Here is a 16,147-nt window from a genome sequence, read left to right on the forward strand (position 1 = left end):
TCTACGCCCTATAATATAAGTTAATAAGGTACCAGATATGGTTGTAACCCTTTCAGGCTGTGGTCGATTAATGAATGTTGAATCCTTACCCTACATACGAGGGCTGCTATATATATTCTGGCCTAGGGCAACCTAAGCCAGGTGCAATCTGACATTTGCATTGGAAAGTTTGACATTTTTTAGCATAACATCACTCAGAACGTTTTGTCATTTAACATTTTAAAACAAAACAGCAATCGACAAAAAAAAAAAAAAAAAAAAAAAAAAAAAAAAAAAAAAAAAAAAAAAAAAAAAAAACATTTTCGTTGATAAATATGCCTATTTACATTATTAGGCCAGAAATATATATAGCAACCTACGTATTATAACATATTAAAATTTGATCAACATTTGAAAGTATTTCTCTGCTATTGATCCTTGCAGATTGCGATAGTATAAAATGTTCTGTTACATCCGAACTTACTTGTTGAGGTACAGTAGAGGCCCGCTAATCCGGACATGGCCTAATCCGGATTCCACTGTAATCCGGACAGGGTTAAAAAACTCAAAATTTCTATTATGTCCCTTGTAATCCGGACCGACATTCTCTATCCGTATTCTCTAATCCGGATCACATGTTTATTATTCACTACATTCGCTTTTATGCTTTATTGGTTTAAGTTTTTTTTTGTTTTTTTGGAACATGTGTATTATTTATTATAATAAACAAACGGAAATTTATAAATATTTTTTCATAATACATAGTTCTAATATGTCTTTGGTAATCCGGATTTCCTTATATTCCGGATAGGGACCGGTTTTAATTGATCCGGATTAGCGGGCCTCTACTGTATATAATTATACGCCTTAGAATGAGTATAAATGCATGTTTATAGTTACAGAAAAAAAGCTAAATTGAATCACTGGAAAGCCAAACATGGCAACTGCGGAAATATTAAGGAAATTCGGCATTTCCGTTGCTGACCTAATACATATAGTTCTTAAGTGTTTATTATAATAAAATGTGGAAATTGTCGTGATTTGAATGGTGCTCAATTAACACCCAGTGAAATTATTCTTAAGAAAATAACAAAAAGTGTTGCAAAAATACACATTATTTATATGATGGTAAAAGCGTGTCGTAAGACGGTTTGTCAAAATTGTTTACAATAAACTCACTAAATATTTAGTGACTTATTTTTTGGCCCAAATTCAAGCTATATTATTATATATTATTAAGTTTTCCTAATTTCTCATTTTAATTTTAAGTGGTTTGTAATAAATTATGATGTAGTCTATGAGATAAGTACATTAAACTTATAAAACAATTATGAAATTTAGTTAAATGCTTAAATTTTAACTTTGAACTAGGATAATTTAGAAACAAAATTATTATTTTTATTTCAATAACATGCTAATTTGAAAATTTTTGAGTTATGACTCTTCTGTAGTTATTGTGAGAAAGACTAAAATAATTATTAAACAATTAAATTTTGCATACAATAAAATTTATGTTATTTTTATGGTGTTTTACCTGGAACCATGGATTTTGACGAAATCCGTTTTTGTTTAACAGTGTCTTTTTCACAGCTTTAACATATTTAAATATAATTGGCCACGATATTTTATTAATATTTGATTATTGTTGATTATATTATTGTTGTTGTCGAGGTTTTTGTTACGTTTGTTATGATTATTGGCGGGCGAAATGTTTAAGCTATACTGTAAATATTCGGCACGAACCGCGCAATAAATGCTTAAGATTTTGTTTATCGTTTATTTGTTATTTAATTATAATATATTAAATTTGGCGCAGTGTTGATTTTCGCAGAGGTATAAAAACTCACTGGAAAAGTTTGGGTAGAAAACTACAAGCATATACATACATATGTACATAGTATCTGATAAATATTTCTAAATTTGTTAGATTATAAATTAATTAAATCAAATAATTTTTTATTGAATAATGCAGTACGGTTGAAAAATTCTCAGAATCGTTTTGAAATCCAAATGTACACTAAAATTTTATCACATTTGATGTGCTTAAGACACTTTTTTCACTACCTCTTCACGCGTCCTACCGGTCATCACTGTTGGCAATATTGCAACATTATCCGGGAAATTCTTCGTTTTTCGTTTTACCATCGGAAAATAGTTGCCGATTGGCGGTATCTATGGCATTTGTGTCCGCTTCCAACGCACAGTACACAAATACATACATATAACGTAGACATACACGCAAAATATCATTTATACAACCATACCACGTTCCCTTTTCACTTGCTGCATTTAAAGCTAAAAACAAGAACACTAAATGAATATGAACGAAAATCAATAGTTAACCTCATACAATGCACGTGCGCACGTTTGTGTCATTACATTGATCCACACTCGCAAATATTGGTGTAGATTACTGAGAAGAATAATACAAGCTTATATCATTGATGGTTCATAAACATACGGACGGCACATACATATATGTATACTTTAATAGTGTAATTATCATTCATTGCCAAGAATGGGATGTGAAAGTATCACTATATTAAAAAAACTCACATCATAATAGTATTTATATAAGTATGCATGACAATAGGCAAGAGAATATTGCCACAAGAGTACATTAATTGAGGGCCTTTTCATATTAAAGCACTGCTATTCACTGTTATAAAATCAAGTGTTTGTAGTACGAAACAACAAATGTAAAGTGCACATCTCAATTTTTAACTCATAAATCGTGATTTCGTCGTGCCAGCATCATAGTGCGCATATGGAGTATGAGGGGTGGCAGAAGCATATATATACATACTTATATACTTAGTTACTATGTTCATGTACATATCATACACATAACTCACTATGGATATATTTAATTGTGTGCACTCATTACAGTATCACATCAGCTATGCTGATATTCAAGTACACATGCCCCTATATTATCAATGCCCAGTATCGGAATGGACATGACGAAAAAGTTGCGTATACGTCATGTTGGGTGTGTGCTCGTTTGCAATAACATGAACATAAATTTACATATGTTCGAATACAAACACACATTGACACACTACACAAAAAGGCACATGTGAACATATGTACATATATAACACATATTGAGGTATGTAGCAATTTGCCTTTAATCAGTCAACATGACTCTCCACAAACTGCTTAGCACAATGAGATGATAAAAACTTAATATTATATGAAAATTCATAAATCATGTACACAGTGTGTGTGCCTTCTTCCATAAAAAGTTGTCTATGCTCTAGATTTGGCTAATTCAGACTGCGTACAAGCCCCACATTGTCTGCCATTCATTCAACGCGTTTTACGTCCGCCTCTTGCCATTTATCGTTTACATTTGGATTGTTGTATTGTCGGTGCCAAACTATCAAGAGAGCGTGGAGTTCCTTTTAAGGTGTGTATTGCCTTTTCTATAGTTGCGGCGACCCTTTCAAGTCGATACTTCTTTCATTTGAGCAAGGTCGAAGAAAACTCCACCAAACATTTTTTGCTACTTCCTACAGCATGTCCGTCGATGAATAACTTGAGCATTTGAGTACATGTGTACGCAAACAAATGCAGACACTCTTTTATATACATATATATGTATAATATTATTTAACTCCTACACATTTCGATTACATTGCGGGTCACTTTAATTTTCACTTCGACGCCGAAAATATATAATGCCATTTTTCTGAAAAATAAAATGCCAAACTTTTTCGGGTCTCATTCATCGCTCACAAGATAGATACATTTTCTTTTTTCTATTCACTTCATTTTCATGTTGAGTTTTTGTTATTTCGCGAACGAAAGAGATTGAACTCCGCTGCTACGAGACGATGTAGTTACCTTAGCTTTCGCAGAATAATCGATGAATATCAAATCACCAAAAACCGATATTATTAAAGCAGCATTATCCAATATGAATACTCTGTAGTCATTTTATTCACTAAATAAGTAATGTAAAGTTTTGCTAAGCTAAACCGTCCTTACAATTTTTGGCGAAAAGATGTTAAAATGGAGACGTTTCTGGTCTGAAATGTATTTAGATATATACTTTTATTGTAGCATTATATTTTCCAGGCGATATTTTATTTTATATACATATTTATTGTAAATTTATTATTTTTATTTATTTGATAGGAATTTTGTTAAATATCGGCCACGAGTCACATTTAAAACTTCGAGTCCACGTACTACGTCAGGCAGGGGTGTAAACACAATACAGACTGAATGTGCCACTAACCACTCAACGGCAACGGAAACCAAAATGGCAATAGCAGAAGTAGAAGTAAATATAAGCAGCGAATCTGAGTAAATTATCAATAGGACGAATTGCTATTTCTGCTTTCTGCTTTCTCTTTTGCACATTGTTGTTGTAAATTATAAACACAGAGTATTGTTTTGTTCAATTCCGTTAGTCGTTTGAAATGTCATCAAGTTGCCACAAGGTGGGGCAAATACAAAGAAGTCAACTCCTTCGCATACATACATATATACATACATATTTAAATAAGCGCGCACACGTATTGTACCATTATTAAGCATGTATTAGTTAATGTTTAATTGGATGTGCTTATGTAGGTTTGTTGTATGAATCAACTACGTTAAAGGAAACAAGAGTAAAAGTAGTTTTTGGAAGAAGAAATTACGTTTATTGCGTATGTCCACAGTGGTCTCTGTGTATGTATATGTGTATAGAGCAACGATTCAACGATATTGATACGCCGTATCCACCCTATGAACGCTTATGGCGAATGAGTTGGTCCGACGATACACGTGTAGCGAATGTTGAGCAAATGAGCATTTCGTAATAAAGTTCGTTTGCCGAATGCATTGACGGCATAAATCGGCGATTGCGAATGCAATCGTGGTTAACGGCCAAGAGACAATGACTAAGCCACTATCGGCTCCCTTACTTGTGGCTCCTCGAACTTTATAAAATGCTCATATTCTAATTCTATGTATTAGTGCATATTAGGGTATTCGATAATATTGTTTCATCAACATTTTGTTAAAAAAAAGTTACATACCACTGATATAAAATTAAATTAAGCATTAAAGTAATTCTTAAAATTACATAACGTTTAGAGATTTCATTATACTAATACTCAATAAATTAATGTTTAGGTACATATGTAGTTATATACATTGTTTAATTATTTTCATACTCTTGCATCATGTTGCTACAGAGTGTGATAGGTTTGTCAACTAACGTAGTATTACTACATATTACACCCGAGATAGTATCAGAGCGCTTTACAGTAGCCGGGATAAAAATTGAACAATGGGCGTGGCACCGCTCACTTTTAGGTGAAAACACATATCTCGGGACCCGGCCAACCGATTTCAACTAAATTCAGTACGTGACATTCTTCTGACATTCCTGATTATAGCGCGAAAATGAGCGCAATCGAACTACAATCTTAAATTCCATTTTTCCACTTTCCAGTGCACTAATCAAGAAGCAATTAATATAAAATTTAGCACGAATAGTACCTTTGAAGTATGCCTCTTATGACCAAAAATTTTCCAAATCAACTAAAACCGAATATTTGGATCCCAGCACCCATAGTTTACGTTTTACCGCAAATATCGGTCAAAGTTTGAGATATATAATTCATATGCAGAGAGAATTATTTCCTCATAATAGCATGTGTGTGTCTCAAAAATATGTTGAATCAGGTCAATTCTTCCTTTAGCTCCCATATACCTGGTATAAAGATTTTCGAACTTCCGATGACTTCGTACCGCATACATATAATGTAATTACATACAAATGGATAAAATTATGCGAATACTTGACCTAACCTATATATACATAACTGACATCAGGATCTTCGAACATCCGGCCGACCTCACTACATATTGCTGACGGTATATTAGGTATCTTAATGAAACCCTGGGAATATTTTATTAGTATGTAGCATGTTAATAATATGTAGTATTGGCAAAAATAGATAAAATTGGTTCAATACTACCCCCAAACCATATATACTTTATATAATGATTTTAATTTTTCTAACAAATCATATGAAGAATAAGGCGGTCAGTGTATGAGTTGTATACTTAAAGAAAACCTCTAAATATACTTTTCCAAGTATATGTACCTGAGTAATGTCCAAATTGTTGCAATCCCGTTCCTTTCTCTGCCCCAAAACGTTTTTCTACCAGACTTTAAACGGTTCCAGTTGACCACAAAGTGTGCTATTTGAATGAAATTAAATATACAAGTTTCTTAAAAATTATGAGGTTTAGCGCTGAATTAGAAAGGAATTGGTCTAGACCTTGGCCTAAGCCTCATATCCATAATATATTGAAAGCCGTTCCTATGGTCCTATGGTAATCTCAGTATATTAAATTTGGTATCTCCGGTCGATATGTAATATCACGCGTGTCTAATTTGAAGATGTTTTTAATATAACTTTAGGTGTCGCGAACTAAAATATGGCAAAAAACTAAGTCCAAGTACATAAGACCAAAATTGATGGTATTTTATTCACGATTTCAACGAATAATGGATATTTAATTCTTTCGAAACATTTTTTTAATATAAATTTTATATATATATTTTACCAGCACCAGGAAATTCGCCGGCTTTGATCTTTGCAAGATGCAAGAGTGTGAAATTTTCGGTTACACCCGAACTTAGCCTTTCCTTACTTGTTAAATTCATTAGGACACCTTAGCTCACTGCTCTTACAAACATCAATATTAAATAGCTCTCTTATACGAAAAGTTTCTCTTCGCTTGTTTATCTCTACTTTAAACGCTGATGTGTGCTCGAATTTACTCCGCTGCAGCAACTCAACATTTTGTGAGTGTGCGCCGTTCTTTAAGAGAAAAAGTCGGTGTTGAATTCGACTTTGAAGACGCTGAGTAATACCAGCAATTTGTGGTTTGTGCCTTAAATGTATGAAAGAGTTGGAAAACATGTCACAAGGATGTTCTCTATGAAAGTATTTCGTTTAGCACGCGATTAACAAACTCAATTCGTTTGCACCGCTTCTGTCTTTTCATTACCTTTTTGTTAAATAACCTAACGTGTGGAAGATATTGGATGGATATTTTAAATGGCAAATTTTCAAGTTTTTTTTAAGTCTGAAGTTTTTTGAGAACGTAATCAAATATTGTAGCCATGATGTTATTTTAACACATTGCTTTAAAATGTATTTCAAAATCGTAATACTCATTTAAAATATTCTCACACTACGTTTGACATATTCATCACTAGGCTATGAATTTTGTACATGGATACAACTGCACTCGGTAAATATTTACAAAAGAAGAAAAGCTATTTGAGGCGCTTTCAGATAGCCCACTCCATTGAGAATGGTATTTGAATAGACGCTGCTCTTTTGAGCGTGTTTCACATGTCACTTTCAAAGGCTCATATTTTTTGTACGGATGTATATTCTTAACTCTTATTAATTAGGACACTTACATAGTACATAATCTTAGAAATGCTAAATACAATAATTAATGAAATTTGTCTTTGGTAAAATAATACTTTTATAAATATTGCACAACTCACGACCGGCTGTATTTTCAATTGGAGTGTTACTACTTCTACTAAAGTCTCAATTCATTGCCTGTGCCTTCCGAATATTTAAAGTAGTCAGTTGAATATTAATTATGTTGTATTAAGTGGATTTGCCACAATCTTATCTAGTTCAAATATTAACGCACATTCAAGAATTTATTGGGAGTTTGTTTTATTATAAATGCATAACTGAAGTTAAATGTGCGTATCTTCTTACAAAAATGCGAGTTCTGTGTTTAGTAAAAAAGGACTCGGTAGCGGCTCTTACTTCGTTAAAAATTAAAAGTGTTGCTTATACAAATATACATATGTATATACAAATATATATATTAGAGTGATTCAAAAAAAAATTTTTTTTTTCGTTTTCGGTTGTTACTCGGATAAATAGGTTCCTAGACACCTCTAAGAAAGCCTCTATTTTTTCTTATTATCAGATAGAAAACATTTATATCTCGCTTCCAATTACTTTTTCTTGTTAAATTTTGTTGGAAATTGAATGCTCTACAAAAATGTGATTTCTTCGTAAACCCAAACGTTTAAAAGATATTAACAGTTAAAGTTTGATTATTTTTTATTTCTTATGAATTTTATAACTCAAATATATATATATATGTATATATATATGTATATATTATATATAAAGATGGCTGGTTTCAGGAAGGATATTGCATCATTACTGGAGTAATAACCGATGCATCCAAGCTTATTTGCGCTGCTGTATTCATTGATAACGTCAAAACAGTGAAGATTGTAAATATCAAAGAAGATAAATTGAGTATTTGCGAGATACAAATATACAGTATTGGCCAATATTCAGCTGTTCCAACTGGTTTCAGAATAAATAATTTCTTATGGGTCAATCTGCCCGCTACTTCTAAATGTATGAATTTGAATTTTTCCATACAAATCCACTCTAGAATCATTTTTTAACAGATCACCCTTTATTTTATATATCGTGTATAATTACTGTATTTTTTTAGTACAACCTATTTACAATTGGCAAATTCACTAATTTATTTTGTCAGTTTGAAATGTTTCGAAATTTATATTTTATTATATTGAATCACCAAATTTCCCCTTACAATAGTGTGAACATCTGTCTGCTTGAGTGGACAGAATTCAGTTTGCATAATTATCCTCCTAGTATGCACACTGTAGTCATGGTGTTATTCAAATTCACGATCTATAGATTTATGTGATTTTGTGCTCGCAGTCACTGCATTTTATAAATTTATTTATTTTTTAAACTCTTGCAACCTGTTGCTACAGAGTAAATAGTTTTGTTCACTTAACGGTTGTACGTATAACCCAAAACTAAGCGAGATAGATATAGGGTTATATATACAACTATAAATGATCCAGACGACGAGAAAAGTTGAAATTCGGGTCACTGTCTGTCATTCGTGCAAGCTGTAACATAAGTAAAAATTTAGATATCTTGATGAAAGCTGGTATGCGGGTTCTTTAAAATTACGTGTTCATAGATGCGTAATTAGACCACTGTCACGCCCTCAAAACGCCATTAACCGTAAACCTATAAACTGCCATAACTAAGCACTAAATTAGTATATAAAACTGTTATTTGTTACAGAGGATCGCAATAGATAGGGTCACATGTGAGCAAAAAAATTTTTTAAAAGTGGGCGTGGCCCTTCAATAATTTTAATATATACATCTCATAAATTACTAAAGATAGAACAGCGAAATGTTCAGCGTAACTATTATATGAACTCCTACCAACAGTGTGAAAATAAATTAAATCGGCAGATAAAATCAGATAGAATCGCAATACTATATATCTATAACAAAATACGCCAGAGACATTAAATTTCATCTCCCAGCTGGTACGGGAGGGCTTTATAGGAGCCAGTGTGAAAATTGGACGATTGGCGTAGCACCGCCACTTTTAGGTGAAAAGACATACATATGTATCTCGAGACCCACTCAACCGATTTTGACTAAATTTAGTGCATAGCATTTTTCTCATATTCCTATAACACAGTGCGAAAATTGGCGAAATCGGACTACAACCCCGCCGACTTCCCATGTAAGACAAAGTTAAATTCCACTTGATTATTTCATTTTCAAGTACACAAATCAAGAAGTAATAAATAGAACGAGATACAATTTTGCACTAAAAATTCCTGTAAAGTATGCCAGCCGAAGACCAAAAATTGTCCAAATCCAACCAAAACTGTTCAAGCTTCCGGTACCGAATATGTGGACCCAAGTATCAATAGTTGACTTTTGACCGAAAATATCGGTCAATGTGTGAGATATGCAATTGAAATTCAGACAGAACGCTTTCCTGATAATAGTTACTTGTGTATCAAAAATGGGTTGAATCGGGTCAATACTTCCCGGAGCCCGCACATACCTAATATGAAGATTTTCGAACTTCCAGTTGACTTTATGAGGGATAAATTGCCCAAAGTTTAAGTTATCGCGATGAAAATTACAGAACAAGTTTTACTCATAACAGTATATTGTTGTGCTTAAAAGAGATAAAATCGGGTCGATACTACCCCCACTCCCATATACTACATATAATTTCGTTGTTTTAACAAATCTTATGCCGAATATATCGGTCAGTGTATGAGTTATATATAGTAAGATGTATATGTATGTATATACAATTTATTGGATTCCGATCTGCTGGTTGACATTTGAACTTAGCCCTTGCTTACTTGTTTTTTATTAATATACTGCATATAACGGCGAAATTTTTAATTTAATTAAATTAATAATTCACCAAGCAAATAAATTTTACCCAAAAAATAAAGATAGACATAATATTAAAAATCAGCCGATCATAAAGCTTTTACTTTATGGCAAGAATTATTCTATTGAAAAGTATTAACTATATACATAATCGTTACGACTACGAGTTCTGATAATTGCTTTTGGTTTTTCTTCCATCACCAACAGTAACACTTGCATTAACAGTTAGGCATTCATATCTATTCACCATAATTATACAGTTTTCGTATAAATCATCAATCATTTTTGGTTCTAAAGGCATGCCGCCAGAATTTATCTATGGAAAACGTTCCAGTAAATCTTATGTTTGCATACATACGTATGCGTGTAGATATATTTGTGTGTGTATGAAAGTTTTTTATACGCATTATATACATACTCTAGGGAGCAAATTAAACATTTATTCAAGAGCAACTTTCTTATAATGATATTAGAACAAGATGTTTGAATAAAATAAATTGTTGAATTCGAGAATTATCTGTATTAAATTAATATCGAGATATGAGATATGTATTAATCCAAAACCAGAGCATTTTCTACTTGAAAATTTGTTTTTCACATACTATGTGCAAATTGGGTGCCGTGCGTAATCTGCCTCCAACGTTCCCTGTTCTCAAACTTCAAGAAATTAATTAATTAATTAAATTTGAAGCAAATATTTATTCTTCAACAAACATAATGATTAAAGAGATCGACCAATTATTGTTTAATATTTCATGATATAAATGTGCGATAAAAATCTAAATTGAACCAGTAAGGAAGGACTAAGTTCGGGTGCAACTGAACATTTTATACTCTTGCACCTTGCAAGAGTCAAAGCCAGGGAAATACCTTAAAAAACGTCAACCATAGGATCGGAATAAAAATAATTTTATACATACATACATTACTATATATAACTCATACACTGCCCGACATATTCCGCATATGGTTCGTTAGAAAAACGAAAATCGTTATATGTACATACAAGTATGTAGTATATGCCTCATTGATTCATTAAGATACCTCACATACAATCAGCAATATACCCTTCACAGGTGCAATTCTTTTAGTAACCATGTGTTCAGTTTGTATGGAAGCTATAAGCTATAATAATCCGATCTTTTCGGATATTATATTATTAACTTAAGCAGTAATCCATGTCAAATCTCGTGGAGATACCACGTCAAATGTGAAAGGTTTCCATACAAGAACTTGATTCCGATCATTCAGTTTGTATGGCAGCTACATGCTATAGTTAACCGATCTGAACAATTTCTTCCGATATTACATTGTTGCCTTAAAAAATACTGTATACCAAATTTCGTGAAGATACATTGTCAAATGTGAAAGGTTTCCATACAAGAACTTGATTCCGATCGCTCAGTTTATATGGCAGCTATATGTTATAGTGGTCCGATATCGGCAGTTCCGACAAACGAGCAGGTTCTTGAAGAGAAAATGACGTTTGCAAAATTTCAAAACGATATCTTAAAAACTGAGGAACTAGTTCGTATATATACAGACGGACAGACAGACAGACAGACAGACAGACAGACAGACAGACAGACGGACAGACAGACAGACGTACACGGCTAAATCGACTCAGCTCAACATACTGATCATTTATAGATATACTTTATAGGGTCTCCGACGCTTGCTTCTGGGTGTTACAAACTTCGTGACAAACATAATATACCCTGTTCAGGGTATAAAAAGATTTAATGGGAAGTAATTTGTATGAAATTAAGTAATTCAGACAGTAATACGAACAAATATATTACACAGTGTGAAACAGGTTCCCACAAACATACGTGTATTTTTGAACATCGTCGGTCGTGAACATCCCTAATAGTCAGTTGCTAATTCAAGGTGTGTATGAACAGAGTTTTATATGTAAGTAAATATTTGTGAATAACTTTGTGACAGGTGTTATGTTTTTTTTTTGGTAAAGCAAATTATGGCTCTGTTAATATTGAAAACGAGTCAACTCAGACATCGTGTAAAAGAGTTTATACCGAATGGCATAATATTGTAACTAATGCGATTCATTTCACCATCACAATTTTGGGCAAAACGACATTGTAAATATAAATAAATACATACCATACATACAAATAGCACCAAATCAATCAGAAGTGATGGCTAAAATATGCAACGTGTATTTTTTTCATTTTGGCACCCTCAAAAACAAATACCTTTAATAACATTAATAATAATCAATAGCAACTATGCCTACCTAATGGTTCCACCTTAACCTATCAATTTACGTTTGATTTTATCATTATGAGCTTACGAAAATAGGATGTAACTTTCTACTTTTTATTGTTTGTTTGTTATTCCTTCGAACCATTTTGCTGCATTTGGTAGTCGGCCGGTTTATTGCTTAGAATAAATTATTGATGAAGAGCTACCCTTGGGCGCCAGTTGTGAATATTAACGTTAGCAGTGCACCTGGATATTTGTTGTATTAAGTGGCCATACTTTGCCTATAAATAGTAATAAACGTAATAATGTCCAACCACACACACGACCGGTGGCAGCCGAAGCACGTAGGAACGTGGTTAACACACTGCTCACTGACTCGCATCACAATTTCGTCACATAAGGCTCAACACATTCTCGGGTAGCTCGTACCACTTTGATAAAGCGTACCTATTTCATATATATACATATGTATGTATGTATGCACATAAGTATAGACCGAAAATAATTGTTTTCAATGAAAAACTTTCTAATATTCGGAAATACGTGAGGCATTGGCTTTGAAACATCGTAGTTTGAAATATCATTTCAGTTGAATATACAGTGGTTGTTCTGGTAGGTATGTAAGCGAATATGAAACAAGTAAGGAAGGCTAAGTTCGGCTGCAACCGAACATTTTATACTCTTGCAACTTGCAGGAATCAAAGTCAGGGAAATACTTGAAGGTGCAACATGTGTATAACACATACATATATATGGCTTATTCGACATACGGTTTGTTAGAAAACGAAAGTAATTATATTTAGTATATGGGGGTTGTGGGTATTATTGACCCGATTTCATCTATTTTTGACACCAACACATACTATTAACATGTCACATACTAAAAAATGTTCCCTGGGTTTCATTAAGGTGCCTCGCACACAATCACCAATCATATGGAGTAAAGTCAGCCAGATGTTCGATAATTCTGATATTAGTTACATATGGGGTTAGTCACTTGTCTCACCAAATTTTGTATATCGTAGGTACAAAGATACAGTGTTATGAGTAAAACTCGCTCTCTCATACTATTATTAGGAGAAGATTATCGCTAAATTTCAATTGTAGATCTCATACATTGACCGAAATTCAAAGTCAAGTTCAAAAGTCAACTATAGCTACTGGGGTCCCCATATTCGAGACCCAGGGGCTTGAACAGTTTTAGTTGGATTTGAACATTTTTTGGTAAAATGGTGGCACATCTCACATTCACTACTCATGTAAAGTTTTATTAACACATATGTATGTATATAATTCATTCTTGTGTGCTGGAAAGTGAAAGTTTCAAATAGAATTTAGAATTGTGTTATAAGGGAAGAAGGCGGGCGTGGTAATAATGTCAGAGAAATGCCAAGTATCAAACTTGGTTGAAATCGGTTCGACGGATCTCGAGATATGTGATTTTACCTAAAAGTGAGCGTTGCCAGTTTGTGAAAATGGTCGCTATGGATTTAGTGGAGGAGAGTGTTAGACTCCCTGCAGCGAAGAAGCGAGAACAGACGTTTACTTTGGAGCACATGTCATCGATTTCATTGCACGACATCATTATTCCCTCTGGTGGTTAAGGGAGTTTCGAAAAGTTCATATTAAACAGAGAGACGACACCACCCTGCAGAACCACCTGTTTAACTCTTCTCAATTTGGAATTTTTATCTCGAAACAGTACGGATGATTGCCCTGGAGGGAGCGTGGATTGTTTGATGTTCTAGAGTATGTTGTGTGATGGACTGTGCCAAAAGCTTTTAAAAAGGCCAACACTACGAGAATCGTCCTCTCGGAAGGTTCCAGTAGTGGAACCACTCTTTCGGCTTTCCACATATCGGGTATTTAGCTTGCACTGACGGACGAACAGACAGACAGTAATTCAATAATCATGATATACTATATATAATCCAACAACGGTTAAGTGAAAAGTGTGATGGGTATAATAAACTCTCTTGAAACATGCTGCAAGTGTATAATCTTACTGTCAGTTAACTCAATTGAACAGCTCATCAATAAACACCGTGTGACTTAAAGCACATATTTTACCAACTCGTGTGCTTTCAATATGGCATTATATTTAAATTATATTTAAATACTGCATGGGCTCAAAAGTCCATGCCTAACCGACAGATCGCGTCACAAACGTAGAATCACTATCTTAGACCTAAATTACTAACCCTAAGTAGGCTCTCATATGATTAGATGCATATGTGTATGTTCGAAGTCATAACCATGTAATGAAATTACTTTTACATAAACACCTTTTATCAAAATTACAAAACAGTGCCATTGTGGTGGTTTTAAAATGTGTCATCGTAACGATGAAAACATAATCCTTATTTTACATAATTTATTAATTTGTTATTTAATAATTTTAGTGTCATGTTATTAATAATATTTACCGCGACAATGTAAACAAACGAAAAAGAAATAAAGTGTAAATAAGATGACACGAACGAGTAAACAATGTATAAGATATGTACACGCAAATGTACAGGGAACACTCTACCTTAGGTATTGAATGGATAAATGCTATTACAAAGTGTTATAATTTATATAATTATACCCTCAACAGGTATATTAAGTTTGTCACGATGTTTGTAACACCCAGAAAGAAGCGTCGGAGACCCTATAAAGTATGTATATAAATGATCAGTATGTTGAGCTGAGTCGATTTAGCCATGTCCGTCTGTCTGTCTGTCCGTCTGTCCGTCCGTCTGTATATATATACGAACTAGTCCCTCAGTTTTTAAGATATCCTTTTGAAACTTTGCAAACGTCATTTTCTCTTCAAGAAGCTGCTCATTTGTCGGAACCGCCGATATCGGACCATTATAACATATAGCTGCCATATAAACTGAACGATCGGAATCAAGTTCTTGTATGGAAAACTTTCACATTTGACAATGTATCTTCACCAAATTTGGTATAGATTATTTTCTAAGGCAACAATGTAATATTGGAAGAAATTGGTCAGATCGGTTAACTATAGCATATAGCTTCCACACAAACTGAACACATAGTTACTAAAAAAATGCACCTGTGAAGGGTATATTAGCTTCGGTGCAGCCGAAGTTAACGTTTTTTCTTGTTTTTTTTGACTTGTTTCCAACTAACATTGCTGAAAAATATCTAAAAACTTGTGTGTATAAAAAAAAAATCTCAAAGCAAGCAAAATGTAAATGTGTTACTATTAGAGTATAATAGTTTTGTTCACCTAACGGTTATATGTACCTAAAACTAATCCAGACAGATATGGGGTGTATATATAAATGATCAAGATGACGAGACAAGTTGAAATCCGTGTGACTATCTGTCTGTCCGGCCGTAGGTCCGTACAAGCTGTAACTTAAGTAAAAATTAAGAAATCTTAATGGAACTTGTTACACATGTTTCTTCTTAAAAAAGTAATGTGGTCGTAGATGCGCGTAACCGGACCACTACTACGCCCACAAAACGCCATTAAACGAAAACTTATAAAGTGCCATAATTAAGCACTCAAATAAAATATAGAACTATAATTTTCCACAGGGGATCGTAGACCACTAAAGCTACAATAGCCAAATTCACTCAGGATAAATCCTTTAAGCACCCCTACCGACACTGTCAATATGGTTGAAATCGAAAGATAACCCCGCCCATATAATGGTACTG

General features: G+C 33.4%; 1 protein-coding gene across 21 annotated transcripts in view; it reads right to left on the reverse strand.

Moving 5' to 3' along the window:
* The window catches only part of LOC126758236 (small conductance calcium-activated potassium channel protein), a 109,724-nt gene that overhangs the window by 68,582 nt on the left and 24,995 nt on the right, over positions 1-16,147 (reverse strand). The window contains exons 1-2 of one of the 21 annotated variants that reach the window (XM_050472389.1): positions 3,973-4,284; positions 1,514-1,825 (exon numbers count right to left, since the gene is read on the reverse strand). The exons of 16 other annotated variants lie outside the window; for them this stretch is intronic. The gene's annotated coding sequence lies outside the window, so the exon portion shown is untranslated. Of the gene's footprint in view, positions 1-1,513; positions 1,890-3,828; positions 4,285-16,147 lie in introns of those variants that run through there. 4 more of the 21 variants (XM_050472386.1, XM_050472388.1, XM_050472385.1 and 1 more) reach the window with 4 other exon arrangements.

The sequence above is a fragment of the Bactrocera neohumeralis genome, chromosome 5, assembly GCF_024586455.1.
Source record: "Bactrocera neohumeralis isolate Rockhampton chromosome 5, APGP_CSIRO_Bneo_wtdbg2-racon-allhic-juicebox.fasta_v2, whole genome shotgun sequence".
Classification (NCBI taxonomy): domain Eukaryota; kingdom Metazoa; phylum Arthropoda; class Insecta; order Diptera; family Tephritidae; genus Bactrocera; species Bactrocera neohumeralis.